This window comes from Panthera onca, chromosome Y (genome assembly GCF_046562875.1).
Source record: "Panthera onca isolate mPanOnc1 chromosome Y, mPanOnc1 haplotype 2, whole genome shotgun sequence".
NCBI classification, from domain to species: domain Eukaryota; kingdom Metazoa; phylum Chordata; class Mammalia; order Carnivora; family Felidae; genus Panthera; species Panthera onca.
Window position 1 is genome coordinate 18,227,512 of NC_138358.1, and position 14,591 is coordinate 18,242,102.

At 45.6% G+C, this 14,591-nt stretch overlaps 1 protein-coding gene across 5 annotated transcripts in view; it reads left to right on the forward strand.

Annotated features, from left to right (window-relative positions):
• Positions 1-14,591, forward strand: part of LOC145714938 (protein Shroom2-like) — a 50,785-nt gene that overhangs the window by 12,216 nt on the left and 23,978 nt on the right. The window contains exon 1 of one of the 5 annotated variants that reach the window (XM_081794481.1): positions 3,730-4,001. The exons of 3 other annotated variants lie outside the window; for them this stretch is intronic. The gene's annotated coding sequence lies outside the window, so the exon portion shown is untranslated. Of the gene's footprint in view, positions 1-3,729; positions 4,002-4,447; positions 4,567-14,591 lie in introns of those variants that run through there. One more of the 5 variants, XM_081794480.1, reaches the window with a different exon arrangement.

Genomic DNA, 14,591 nt, shown 5'->3' on the forward strand with positions numbered 1-14,591 from the left:
GGATTCTCTATTCTGTTCCTGTGATCTCTGTGTCTGTTTTTGTGCCAGTACCATACTGTCTTGATGATTACAGCTTTGTAATACAGCTTAAAGTCTGGAATTGTGATGCCTCCAGCTTTGGGTCTCTTTTTCATCATTATTTTGGCTATTCAGGATATTTTCTGGCTCCATACAAATTTTAGAATTCTTTGTTCTAGCTCTGTGAAAAATGCTGGTGGTATTTTGATAGGGATTGCATTGAATGTGTAGATTGCTTTGGATAGTATCAACATTTCAACAATATCGATAACGTAAAGTCTTGCTACCGTTAACATAGCACAAACAATGAGTGTCCCAGTGAGTGTCCCAGACACCGTAATAATTATGCCTTGCTCTAGTAAACATAGTTGACTTGGATATATGAAAACCCAAATTATAAACCTTAGTATTATAAAAGTGCTTTCTCTTTGGAAATAATTCATTGAGGGCGTTCTTTAAAAATTCCGCAAGCACAACTAACGTCCAGATCTTGATCTCCAATAACCTTCTGGAATCAAAGCAACCAGTGCTCCTTGGGAGAATGGCTGGGTTTAGGGCTGGGCCAGGGAATATGCAAAATGAGCCTGGAATGTCTTATAGTGCCAAAAAAGTAAGAAAGCACTGAACTAAATAAGCCAATGACAGTAGGCACATGTCAAAAGGACACAGGAGCTGTCTTAAAGAGCTTCCTATGACCAGAACTGGAATAGTTAAAACAAGAAAATAATGTTGGATTATAACCTAGTGTATAAAATAAATATTCTTGCGTCCATACTGATATACACAAATGATGGAATAAGTGGGGGAGAGAAAAGGCAAGTCTGTGCAGAAAAGTTCCAAATAATCTGTGTAGTTTGTCTGCCCTCAAGGAGGTGGCACACAACTCCCAGCTCTTTAAATATGTACTGTGTAGAGAGGACAGGATGGAAAGGTGGAGGGAGAGAAGGACATATGCTAGCCCCTGCCAGGTGATACGCAGAGATAAGTTGTGTTGACAGCATGACCCTCGATGTCATGTAATGAGGATGGCACTTTACCTTCGTGATCTTACCCCAAATCCTATAACTGCAGCGTAATCGTGACAAAACCATCAGACGGATCCTTGTTGGGAGATGTTCTATAAAATGCCTGAGCGATATTCCTCAAAACTGTTAAGGGCGTCAAGAACAAGGAAATTCTGAGAAGTTGTTCCTTAGGAGAAACTGGGGAGACACAGCTAAATGTAAAGTGGTACTCTGGGTAGAGTCCTGGAACAGAAAAAGGACATTAAGTTAAAAAAAATTTGGGGGCACCTGGGTGCCCCCAGTCGGTTAAGCGTCCAATTTCCACTCAGGTCATGATCTCATGGTTCTTGGGTTTGAGCCCCACATCGGGCTCTGTGCTGACAGTGTGGAGCCTGCTTGGGATTTTCTCTCTGTCTCCCTCTCCCTTTGTCCCTCCCTCGTTCTTTCTGTCTCTTTCTCTGCCCTTCTCCCTCCCCTGCTCATGCACGAACTCTCCCTCTCTCTCTCGAAAGTAAATAAACCTTTAAAAACAGCAACCACAACTAAAAAACAATCTAAATCGAGTGTGGGCTGCAGTTAATATTAATGTCCTCAGACTGGCTCATTAATTATAACAAATGTAGCACATTAATGTAAGTTGTTAATTGTAGGGGACACTGGGTGTTGGGTGTATTGGAACTCTTTTATTGTCATATTTTTTCTGTAAGTCTAAAACCATTCTAAATTTTTTTTTAATGTGTGCTTATTTTTGAGAAAGAGAAACAGAATGTGAGCCAGGAAGAGGTAGAGACAGGAGACACAGAATCTGAACCAGGCTCCAGGCTCCCAGTTGTCAGCACAGAGCCCGATGTGGGGCCCAAACCCACAAACTGTGAAATCATGACCTGAGCCAAAGTCGGCTGCTTAACCAACTGAGCCACCCTGGTACCCCTAAAGCCATTCTAAAATGAAGTGTTTATGTAAAATTTTATTCTTGTTTTTTTAAGATTTTATTTTTGAGGGGTGCCTAGGTGGCTCAGTCGGTTGAGTGTCCGACTTTGGCTCAGGTCATGATCTCACAGTTCCTGAGTTCGAGCCCCGCATGGGACTCACTGCTATCAGTGCAGAGCCTGCTGCGGATCCTCTGTCCCCCTCTCTCTCTGCCCCTCCCCTGCTCATGCGCGCTCTCTCAAAAATAAATAAAACATTGAAAAAAAAAAGATTTTATTTTGAAGTGATCTCTACCCCAACATGGAGCTCAAACTCACAATCCTGAGGTCAAGAGTCACAGTGTTCCCCTGACTGAGCCAGTCAAGCGCCCCTAAAATGCTCTTCTTTTTGTTTGAATGTTTACTTTCGAGAGAGAGAGAAAGAGAGAGCATGAGTGGGGGAGGAGCAGAGAGAGAGGGAGACACAGAATCTGAAGCAGGCACCAGGCTCAGAGCTGTCAGCACAGAGCCCGATGCGGGGCTCGAGGTCACAAACCATGAGATCATGACCTGAGCCGAAGTCCGCCACTTATCTGACTGAGCCACCCAGGCACCCCCAAAATGGTATTCGTATAATGCATTTTGAGTTACTCAGTTTGTAAATATTAGGAACGTACCTTTTGAACAGTGAGTGGGGTGAAATATCTAATCAGCCACCATCTTACTGGACGTGTATTACATGGGTGGGTGTGCCCTGTGCACTGAGTGTTAAGGGTGTGGCCTGAGGCCAATTTTGCCTTGTCTTAGTAACAGGACCATGTACTTGGTAAATAATCAGTGGACATGAGCAGTCTAGAAAGAAGGTAAGCTTTGGGGTTGAAGACACAGGTTTAAATTCTCATTCTCATTGCATCAGGCCACCTCAGTTAATGACTTCATGTCCCTGGCCTACAGCAGCCTTCCTCGGAGACTTATTTAAATGCTTCCTAGATATAACATTAATGCATCGGCACAGTGCTGAAGATAAGTAGGTGTGGATAAAAGGAAAAAGTCACTCTTACGAATATAGCAGTAGGTACTGCAGAGTAGTATGTGTGACTCGGTTAAATGAGCAAGACTCAGAACTAACTGCCATGAATTTAGAAGAGGATGATAGAAGCAGGTTGAAAAGAGAAAACCCATCTTGAAGTTAGGTAAGCACAAGACTCGGGAGGGCTGGGACTGTCCAGATGGGAGGGCGCTGTTAGGGCCAGTGGTGGGTGGGAGCATGCTTCCTGTACTGGGGCAGCACTGAGGTCTTGGGCTGCTTTAGGAAGGGAGGTGGAGGGCAGGGACTTTAAATATGGATCATTGTGAACTGATGAACTGGTAAGTCACGGTCAGCCAAGGCGCGGTCAGCCTGTGACTTCTTTGTCTTCTTCACTGAAGGCTTTGCACACAGTAAAACTTCCGGAAATACTTTATCAGTTGTTTGGTAGATTATGTTCCTAATGAGTGTGTAATAAACCCAAGAGTATAAAGAGAATGCAGATAGATATAAAATAGGCTTTTCAGTGGGGTTTTTTTCTTTCATTGTTCTGTCTGATTTTATTACGGTTTTAGGGTCGAACAGTGTATCGCACATGCTATGTGATTAGCATAGTTAAATAGACAAAGCTCCATAAAATACATTCACTAGGCTTTCCTGTGTTTCCTCCTTTTAAACGGTAAGGAGGAAGACACCCGAGCCTTTTGGTAGCTTTAAAAGGGCAAGTCTTTGGGGGTGGGGGTTCTAAGCATAGAAGCCTTGGGAATGTTCCCCCTGAGGTCAGGAGTTGTTGATGAAGTAACATGAAATACAAGGGAGCCTTGAGTCAGGGAGGTTAGAGTTGACAGAGCCTGCGTGAACTTGTCCATCACGAGGCAGCAGGCACAGACAGGCCAGCTGCTGTGAGCATGGCTTTGAGGCTCCTCTGTGCCGGAGGCAGCTAGACCCAGGGGCTGCGGCAGGGTGAGGCTGCCCCGTCCCTGGAGGGAGCACCCCGCCGTGTTCCCGCTGCTCCACCACGCGCAGGCAGCCAGCGGGGAGCCGGTAAGAGACTCCCGGATTTGTTCTTAGGCAGCTCGCCCGGGATGGGACCCGTCGCCTCATGCCTCTGCTGCTTCCATGTGTAGTTACGAGTGTCTCTTTTGTTCTCCTGTCTTTACGAGCAGGTTGTCAGCTCAGGCAGCACAGTGGGTGAGATCCGGGGAGGTCTGTAAATGTTTTCCTTGTTTATTGTGCTGCCTGGAAATGAAAAATGATGCAGGTTGGGGTGCAGATTCCAGCTCTGCACGCACGCACGCACGTACGTGTGCAGACACGCGCCTGTGCCGCTTCTGTGCTTCTGGATCCATGCAGACTTCGCAGCTTTCGGTTTGGCAGCTGGCTAAACGTGCTCTGAAATGAGAAGGCAGTGGCTTTCCGTACCGCATTCTGGGCTGCGAGCCATGGTGCCGGTGAGACCGGTAGCCTGGGATGTGGGAGCATTGCTCTGCGTGAGATCGGCGGAAGGCCGGCATGGTGTGAACAGCGTCTCGCCTTTGCTTTTTCTGTGCCAGTAGGAAATTAGCATTTTCATGACCGAGGCACTGACTGCGGATATTGAAAGGAAATGGTGAGTCGGCCACATGGAAATGGGGGGGGGGGGCGGGCAGCAAAATCAGGTGTGCACGTTTAGGTATGGAACAATGCTCTGTGGCTAGATTCACACGTAGACTGCTAATTGCAGTGAAAAATGCCTAAATGTAGAAAATGGAATCAGTGTGGTTCTGAGTACTGTGCAGGTCTTAGGTTTTGCTCCCCACTGTGATTGTGACAGCTTAGAGGCATGCCGTTTCTTCACAGGTTTTACTGTACGTGTGCTCTGAGTCTTTACCTTCTATATTGTAAAAGAAAGATTTGTGAAATGCCTTTGCTATTAGCAGATGCTTTGGTGTCTGGAGGGAGGATGCCATTTTCAGAGAAATTGCTGCATGTACGTGTGTGTGTGTATGCTCACACATGCATACACTGTTTGAGTCTGCATTTACTGACTCCCATGGGCAGGCGTTCTTTTAAAATGCATATGTAGTGGCCATGCTATTGAGAAGTAAAAAGGAAAAGGAGTTTGAAGAAAGGTTTTCAGAAACCTATAAAATGGCCTGCCGCCTTCCACACTGAAGACTTACAGAATGAATGAATGAAACATGTCACGTAAAATATCTGCAAATTGGGTGCAGGTCAGATGAAGGGCTGGCATATTTCCCTTGCGAAGCAGAATCTTTGAGGGGTATTCTATAAATATTTCTCATTATTGTGTTGCAGAAAAGTATTCCACGGACAGTAGTAGGAGGTACATCTCCACATTTGCTTTTTGTCATGCATGGTGGAAGAAATATGGTTTCCTTTTCTCTCTCACATACATACACACTCAAGCTGACACACACCCCTTAAAAATTTGCAGGGTATCGTTATAGATGCACGAACAGAACACACATGTATGTTGGTGTTAACCATACAGGTTGTACGAGGCATCTCTTGCCCAGCTGGAGTGACATGGCCCTGGGAAGCGCCTGTGCTAAGTGCCCCCTGTTTAACATGGACTGGCCGCTTCCCCCAAATCCACCTTTGAATTTCAGTGGTGTGTTGGGAAGCTGATATGTTATGTGGTTTTTAGAATGCGTTTGCTTTACTTTCACAGCCTTTAATTCTTTGCCTCTTATGTGCATTAAAATTAAAGAAGGTCAAGGTGGTAGAAACCAGGGCTGCTATTTTGTGTCCACTGGATCAACCCGTCTTTCCCTGGTTAGTGGACACTTGGGTTTTCCAGCTGGCTTTTCCTTAGATAATTAGGTCCTTTCTGGGCAGCTTCTAGACAGAGCTGGAGGTCTGACGAGATCCTACAGTTACTTAGTTTTTTGCCTTTAAAAAAACATTTGCAGAATCTCTTGTGTTAATTCTTAAAGTTCACAAGCATTTTCATACACACACACACACACACACACACACACACACACACACACACATATCTTGGGCCTGAGCACATTGCATACCATGTTCACTTTACAGTAAGCAAACCGGGGCTTAAGTGCTGGATTCACACAGCCCTTGCGTGCGGTATGGCTGGTTTTTAATCTGTTGGGTTCCTGCGGATTCATGCCACCTCTGACGTTGAAAGGTCCTACAAGGAAGTAGGAGAGGAGATGGCGGTGCTTGTTGGCAAAGCTAGTCTCTTCTGACCTTTCATGTCTCAAATCCAGGATGCTTATAGTGCAGTGGGAAGGAATTGCAGTGTGGACTCCCGAGGGGGCGTGTGGTACAAAGAATCCCTAACCAGGCTGAGAGACTGGGGACGTGTATCCTGAGCTGCGCGGGTATAACTTGCAGACTGCCTTTCTGACCCTCCGTTTCTTTGTCCATACGATAAGGAGTTTGGGGCGCCTGGGTGGCTCAGTCAGTTAAGCATCTGACTTCGGCTCAGGTCATGATCGCAGTTCGTGAGTTCGAGCCCCGCGTCGGGCTCTGTGCTGACGGCTCAGGGCCTGGAGCTGCTTCGGATTCTGTGTCTCCCTCTCTCTCCACCCCTCCCCTTCCTCACACTCTGTCTCTCTCAAAAATAAATAAACATTAAAAATAAATAAAATCTTAAACAAAAAATTATTTTTTAAAGTGTAATAAGGGAGAAGACGAGTCCTCACAGGAACTTAAATGTATTATAAAGCAACAAGAATTCAAGTAGTGCAGCAGTGGTTGAAGAACAGACAAAAGTTAATTAATACAAGAGAATCAGTAGCCCAAAAATGAGCTTATTTTTTAATTGAAGATTTAATAACGCATGAAAAACAACAGAAGACAAAAAATCATGTCACGGGGCGCCTGGGTGGCTCAGTCGGTTAAGCGGCCGACTTCAGCTCCGGTCATGATCTCGCGGTCCGTGAGTTCGAGCCCCGCGTCGGGCTCTGTGCTGACAGCTCAGAGCCTGGAGCCTGTTTCGGATTCTGTGTCGCCCTCTCTCTGACCCTCCCCTGTTCATGCTCTGTCTCTCCCTGTCTCAAAAATAAATAAAACGTTAAAAAAAAATAAAAAAAAATCATGTCACATATGCTGTTGAAAAAAATAGATTAGGAAAAAAGTATATTCTTATTTTGTGTCATCTATCAAGTTAAATTTCATGTGGACTTAGGAGATTTTTTTTTTAATTAACTATAATAAGGGGCGCATGAGTGGCTCAGTCGGTTAAGCGTCCGACTTCGGCTCAGGTCATGATCTCACGGTTCGTGGGTTTGAGTCCCGCATTGGGCTCTATGCCGACAGCTCGGGGCCTGGAGCCTGTTTCAGATTCTGTGGCTCCCTCTCTCTCTGCCCCTCCCCCGCTTGTACTCTGTCTCTCAAATATGTAAACATTGAAAAAAAAAAGACTGAGAAAGCTTTAAAATACTTATTAAAAAAAAAAAAAAGAAGAAGGAAGGAAGGATAAAGCGTTTGGAATCACTGATTTCTGAGGTCCCTTGAGACCATACTAGTTTTTCATTCGCAGGGACAGAAGCCAGGCACTGCAATCCCCCTTGAGGTCACACACCCAGCCCCCAGGTTGTATTGTCTTAGTGCCATCAACATTCATGGGAAAGAAGACCTATAAATATAAGTCACACACACACACACACACACACACACACACACACACACACACACATATTAATGTCTTTGAGATCCATTTAAAATAAAACGAGCTCCTGTCTGCCAATGGTGTTCCTGCCTGCAGGCTTTGTTGATGGAATAGCAGTGCCCTTGACAGTCAAACCCGTCCGGTGTCCTGTGATAATGCCTCATAAAGTCAGCTGCTAACAGATGAAGTGCTTTGGGGTATAACTTGCATAACATTTGTTATTTAATGACTCTTGCAAAGTCTAGCCAGTGGGCCCTTAAACATACTCAGAGGCCATTAAAGATGGAATAATTAGAAACTCTAGGAAGGTGTTTTAACATTTATATCCACGTGCATGCACGTATATGTATATATGTGTACAACATAGGCACACTCACATATTAGACATTTTATAGAGTAATAAAGTATATAAGGTAAGCTTTTATGTACAATTAATATATCTAAAGCCTATTGGGTAAATAACCCATTTCCAAATGTGGTTTAGCTGAGTGACAATAATTAGACAATCCAATGTATAGAATTTTGAGAATTTGGGGTCACATACAATTGTGGTAAGAGAAAGACAGCTGAAGCAAATGATTTTCTCTTAAATTATGGGGAGACTAGGGGCGCCTGGGTGGCTCAGTCAGTTAAGCGTTCAACTCTGGGTTTCGGTTCAGGTCACGATCTCAAGGTTCATGGATTTGATCCCCACATCAAGCTCTGCACTGATGGTACAGAGCCTGCCTGTGATTCTCTCTCTCCCTCTCTCTGTGCCCCTCGCCTGTTCGCATTCTCTCTCTGTCTCTCTCAAATATAAATAAACATTAAAACAAAAAAGTAAAAATATAAGGAAGTTCTTTGGTCAGCACAGAGCCCTCTTCGGATCCTCTGTGCCCCTCCCCAACTTGTGTGTCCCTGTGTGTGTGCGCTCTCTCTCTCTCTCTCTCTAAAATAGATAAACATTTAAAAAAGAAAAAGTTTAGGGGCACCTGGGTGGCTCAGTCGGTTGAGTGTCTGACTTCAGCTCAGGTCATAATCTCACACTCTCTGAGTTCGAGCCCTGCGTCGGGCCCTGTGCTAACAGCTCAGAGCCTGGAGCCTGCTTCAGATTCTGTGTCTCCATCTCTCCCTGCCCCACCCCACTTGCGCTATCTCTGTCTCTCAAAAATGAATAAACATTAAAAAAAATTTTTTTAAGAAAAACTTTAAAAATATATAAGGAAGTTCTGTGTATGATGCGTGGCATTGTAAGATACGAATGTCCAGTAGAGGTCCTGTAGACTTTTAGGATTATTTCCACACTTTCACAGTTATATAGGTGAGGCTGCAGCAAACATCTTGTGAAATACTCATGTTCTGGCATGCTGATTTCCCTAGGATCAAATTCTAGATACGGAATTGCTTGGTAGGCTTTTGGAAAATACGCGCAAATTGCCTTCCATAAAGTGCATGCTGTTTGTGCCCTACCACCTAGTAGCCTAGGGCAGTCCTGCTTTCTCAAAACTCTGGCCACATCAGACATTTATTTGTTCATTCATTTATTTGTTTTTATGCTTATTTATTTTTTGAGAGAGAACAGAGGAGGGGCAGGGAGAGAGGAGGACAGAGGATCTGAAGCAGGCTCTGCACTGACAGCAATGAGCCCAATGTGGGGCTCGAACTCACGAACCCTGAGATCATGAGCTGAGCTGAAGTTGGACGCTCAACCAACTAAGCCAGCCAGTGCCCCAACTATAAATTTAAAAAAAAAATGTAATGTTTATTTTTGAGAGAAAGAGAGGCAGAGTGTGAGCAGGGGAGGGGCAGAGAGAAAGGGGGAGACACAAAATCTGAAGCAGGCTCCAAGGTCTGAGCTGTCAGCACAGAGCCCGACACGGACCTTGAACCCACAAACCGTGAGCTCATGACCTGAGCTGAAGTCGAATGCTTAACTGACTAAGCCACCCAGGCACCCACATCAGACATTTTAAAAGTTCTGTGATTCGACAGGAAAAGAGCAATTTCATTTTTAACTTGCATTTGCCCAGTAACTAGCGAAGTTGAGTTTGTGTCTTGTCTAGCCATTTGTATTTTTTCTTTGGTTCATTACTTTTCATATCTTGTGTTCATTTTCCTGTTGGCAGTAGGACCTCTCTCTTCATGATCATTGTTATTTAGGTTGCAGATAGATCCCTGAAGTGCGTTGTGTGCTTTTCAAACATTTAGGGTTGGTTATGCTTAGTTTTGTCCTTTTCTGTGTATAAGTATTTAATAATCATGCCATTGCCCCTGCCTGGTGGTTTTGCACAGTCCATTCCCATCCTGCTGGCTCCTGGCCCCTGGCAGTTGTGTACTAGCCTTTGCGTTAGTGACGTCACAAGCATAACCACCTGGGGCTCTGGGTCTGTGACCTTACTATGAGCTGTAGACTGCCACCTGAAACATTCTACAGAGTTTTTGCAAAGAAGATAAAACTGGTCAGGAAGAGAAGAACATAGGGGTTTCAGAGGAGTGTCTCACGTGATGTTGTAGACAGAGAGTAGGAGTCACAGATGAATGTCTACACCCTAGCTCAGGTTATCAGTAAGTCACGTAGGCTCTGGGGCTGCCGTGTCCTCACAGGCCAGGCAGAAGTACTGGATTTTCTCAGTTATGCTTGCCCTCTGCCAATGGACGTTAGGGTTAGGGTTGTGTGTGCTGAAGAATCGAGAAGTGCCTGCCTACCCAGTACCCCAGCACCTCCGGCCACCTGCTCTGGTTGACAGGAGCCCGTCTGAGGCACAGCTGTCAGACTTCCATACCTGCCAGGGTCTGCTCGCTTGAGCACTTTTCCATGCCTGTGCCTTTCTCCTTTTCGTTCTCCCTCATCAGGATGTTTTTATGTTCATTATAATGTTCCTGTTGTGAGTTTTGCTGTGGCCCACCGCCCCAAAAGCATTTGATTGCTCAGGGTGTAAGTGCGTCCAAGTAAAATACATAGAAGCCATTTAACTATAGATACAAACACATTGGAAAGAGTAAAGGGCTAGTCAGTCCCCAGTTAATATTTTTATTATGGTCATCGCTTTGTTGAAAAATTGAGGGGCTTCAGATTGTGTTTAATGGGCAAGGAAACCTAACTGCTTCTGTGAGTTGCGTCGGTTTCTATAGCATTCATGCAACGTGATGTGAAATTGCAAGGACTGAGTCAGGACACGGCTGCGCAGTAGAGCTGACGCCGTCCGCCTCTCATTTAAGACCAGGTCGGGGCATGGAATCTTCTCCCAGGCCTCACAGCTCCAGCATACTGGGTGTGTGTGTGTGTGTGTGTGTGTGTGTGTGTGTGTGTGTGTGTTTGCCCCTATGTTTTAAGTAGTATTCGATCAGAACCACGGGCTCTGTGGACAGGTCTTTGGGTGACATCAGTATGTTTCTGGTTACTGATCTGTATTTACGTGGTGATGTGCCAGGAAGCCTGCAAAATGGAATCAGGTACAGAGAGAAGCTCCCTTGAAGGATCTTCTCCTCTGTTGTCAGGGAAGATAATAATATAACAGATTACCGTAGACTTGGTGCTTAAACAACAGACATTTACTTTTCACCAGTTCCAGAGGCTGGAAATCCAAGATTGAAGTGCAGATGACTTGGTTCCTGGTGAGACCCGTTTCCTGGTTTGCAGACAGCTCTGTTCTTGCCGTGTCCTTACGTGGTGGAGGGCAGAGAGAGGGGCCACAAGCGCTTTCCTGTGTCTCTCTCTCTCTCTTTTTTTTTCTTTTTAGAGAGAGAAAGAGAGCACGCACAAGTGAGGGGGGGGACAGAGGATCAGAAGCAGGCTCCGTACTGACATCAGCGAGCCCGATGCAAGACTCAAACTCAGGAACCTTGAGATCATGACCTGAGCCGAAGTCAGACAGTCAGCCAGCTGAACCACCCAGGTGCCCCTCATGTCTCTTTTACAAGGGCACTCTCCCACTGCTGAGGGCTCCATCTTTATGCCCTAATTACCTCCCCCACGTCCCACCCCCTAACACTATCCCCTGGGTGAGGGGGAGTTAGGATTTAACATATGAATTTTGGAGGGTTACAGAAATAAATACTGTGATGTCAGGTAGTCAGAAGGCCCAAGAAAATCAGCCTGCCGGCCTTGGCTTCCTCTCCTCCCTTACTCCCTCCCTCCTTTCTTCCTGTTACCTCACTGAGTCTTTGCTGAAGCCTGCCTTGTGCCAGGGCACTGCGTTAGGCCTACGGACAGAAGTGGGTGTTATCACCGTATCCAGGAGAAGTGATATTCAACGGAAATAATACAGATAAATTGAGTATAGTTTGGGGACAAACAGGTAAAGATTAAGTCCTTATGGGGGTTCATCAGAAGAAAGGCTTGTTTGTCAACAGGTCCTGGAAATGGGGGCACCTGGATGGCTCCTCAGTTGGGCATGTGGCTTCAGCTCAGGTCATGATCTTGCAGTTCGTGAGTTTGAGCCCCACATCGGGCTCTATGCTGACTGCTCAGAGCCTGGAGCCTGCTTCAGATTCTGTGTCTCCCTCTCTGCCCCCCGCCCCACCCCACTTGCTTACGTTCTGTCTGTCTCTCTCAAAACAAAACAAAAACAAAAACAGGTCCTGGAAACGCTTCATGGAAAAGATTGGATCTTAAAGAAAATCGGAATGGTGTCCATGGGGCGTATTCTGAAGAGTGTGGATCAAAGCAGAGATATGGAAACCATGAGGCATAAATGGCAGGGGAGGGCCTTTGGCCAAAATGTATGTTGCAGGAACATGCATCCCTGAGGAGTGGCAGGTGGCTTGGGAGGGATGAGAGGGAGCCTGCAAGATCAAGCATGCAGTCTGGCCTTGATCTGGTGGTGGTGGCAGGAGGAGCCAGAAGTTTCTGGGGGACAGGGTCAGGCATATCTACTTTCCATGCTAATGGTGGCTAAAGCATATGCATGTTTGTAAAATGCAACAAGGGGAGGACAGAAGAAGAGTGGAGATGCCCAGGGTGGCTGATCCTTCCCATGGAATACTTTGCTCACAGTCTGGAAAGGTCACTGCAACGTGGCTTTGCTTTCAGAACATTAATTTGTGCAAGTCGTGAATAGATTCACTCTCAAATTTGTTGAAATGGGCATTTCCCAATGATTTCAGTAGGGTTTGATTTGTAGGTGTTTTTTTTCCCCCAAATGTTTATTTTGAGAGAGAGAGAGAGAGCATAAATGGGGGAAGGACAGACAGAGAAGGGAAGAGAAGGAATCCCAAGCAGGCTCCACGCCGTCAGCACAGAGCCTGATGCAGAGCCTGAACCCATGAACCATGAGATCATGACCTGAGCTGAAATCAGGAGTCAGATATTTAACTGACTGAGCTACCCAGGCGCCCCTGACTTGTAGTTTTAAGGAATTTTAATCTTCTACGTCTGCCTAAAGTTGGCTGTCCTTGCAGACAAACACACTACGTTACAGGGTTTTCAGTCAGGGCTGCAGTAAGTGCCTTAGAGCAAGAGGGAACTTTCTGGGGCAGTGCAGTTGTATTTTGACTTGATTGTGGTGGTGAATACACAACTCTATACATTTACCCAAACCTCCCATCGCTTGAAGTTTATGGTGTGTAAACAATACCTTGATAAGATTGTGGTGTGGTCATGGGATCGAGCTCTGAGTCGGACTCTGCACTGAACTTGGAGCCTGCTTAAGATTCTCTCTCTCTCTCTCTCTCTCTCTCTCTCTCCCTCCCTCCCTCCCTCTCTCCTTCCTTCTCTTTCTCTCTTTCTCTCCCTCCCTTTGCCCCTCCCCCTCTTGCATGCATGTGTGTGTTCTCTGTCTCTCTCTCTCCCAAAATAAAAATAAAAGATAAAATTGTGGTGGGGTGTGGGGAGGAATAGAGGTGGAGATGTTCTATAATGTCAAGACTTCCCAGATCCATAGCTAGATTTCTAGGAATACAAACACGTGTTTTTAAAAACTTAAGTGGCTCAGGAGAAAAGCTTGTACATGTAGGGCACAAGATGTAGGGTAAACCCAAATTCATGTATCACTTGTTCCCTGTGCCCTAATGTTTGCAGCTTTTAAGTTTGTATCAAGAACATATCATACCTAATAAAAACTTACGCAGCCTAGATGTTCCCGAAACTATTATTGAGGTAAATGAAGTGTCTGCCATAATACGATACTAACCTGATTTTTCCTTCTGACTGCTTCTAATGATTTGCAGTGACAGGTTGCAACATTCACCATGGTTCACCCAAGGATGTTCACAAGAGACCATTGCTCCCACTAATAGCTAAAAAGGAGCCATTGCAGTTATAAAATCATAGCTTTAGAGGAACTCAGCAGGCCCTCCTCTCTGTAAAGTCTCTCCTCTTTTCTCCCTTGGCATTCGCTTCATAGTACTTAGCAAAAGGAGTTAAAATTGTTTAGAAATTAATATCTGCCTTGCCTTTTAGAGCAGGGTTTGACAAACTACGGGCCAAGGCCCAAATCCCCTGGGCCCAGGGTTTGAGAAGCCTTTCTTGGTGGAGAATGAAACATCAAGGCTTTATCCCTCCAAGGCTGGTACCAAGGGGTACTTAATCTCACTGTGTCTTCAGAGGATGATCGTCTGGTTTCGAAGGGACATGCCAAGCCAAGGATTAAAGCTTCAGGCATAGTTTGTAATACTCAGATCAAGTGGTTAGAACAAGGGGAGAGAAGGAATTTGGGAGGGGAGGGTCCCATAAAGCAGAGATTCTCAGCACTGGCTTGACATCCAGATTCCCAGGAAGGCTTTTGCTAAGATAACAGATTTGCAGGCGTACGTGTCCTCATCAGCCCCTACCTCTGCCCCGAGCTGGCTTCTCGTGGAGTAAGTTCGAGGAGAGCTTAGATTTGCATCTCTGTAGCATCATCCCCTACGTTCCTTTAGAATGTTCTTGAGAATTGGAGGGGTGGGTTCAGGAAGCTGCTTTTTTACACATCTTGGAAAGAAATATGGACAGGGTAACCTCATGCCTGGGAGGGTCGAAAGCCTCTGACATTGATTACGTTTCCCCTGTTTCCTTTGATAGGCTTCAAACTGGTAAT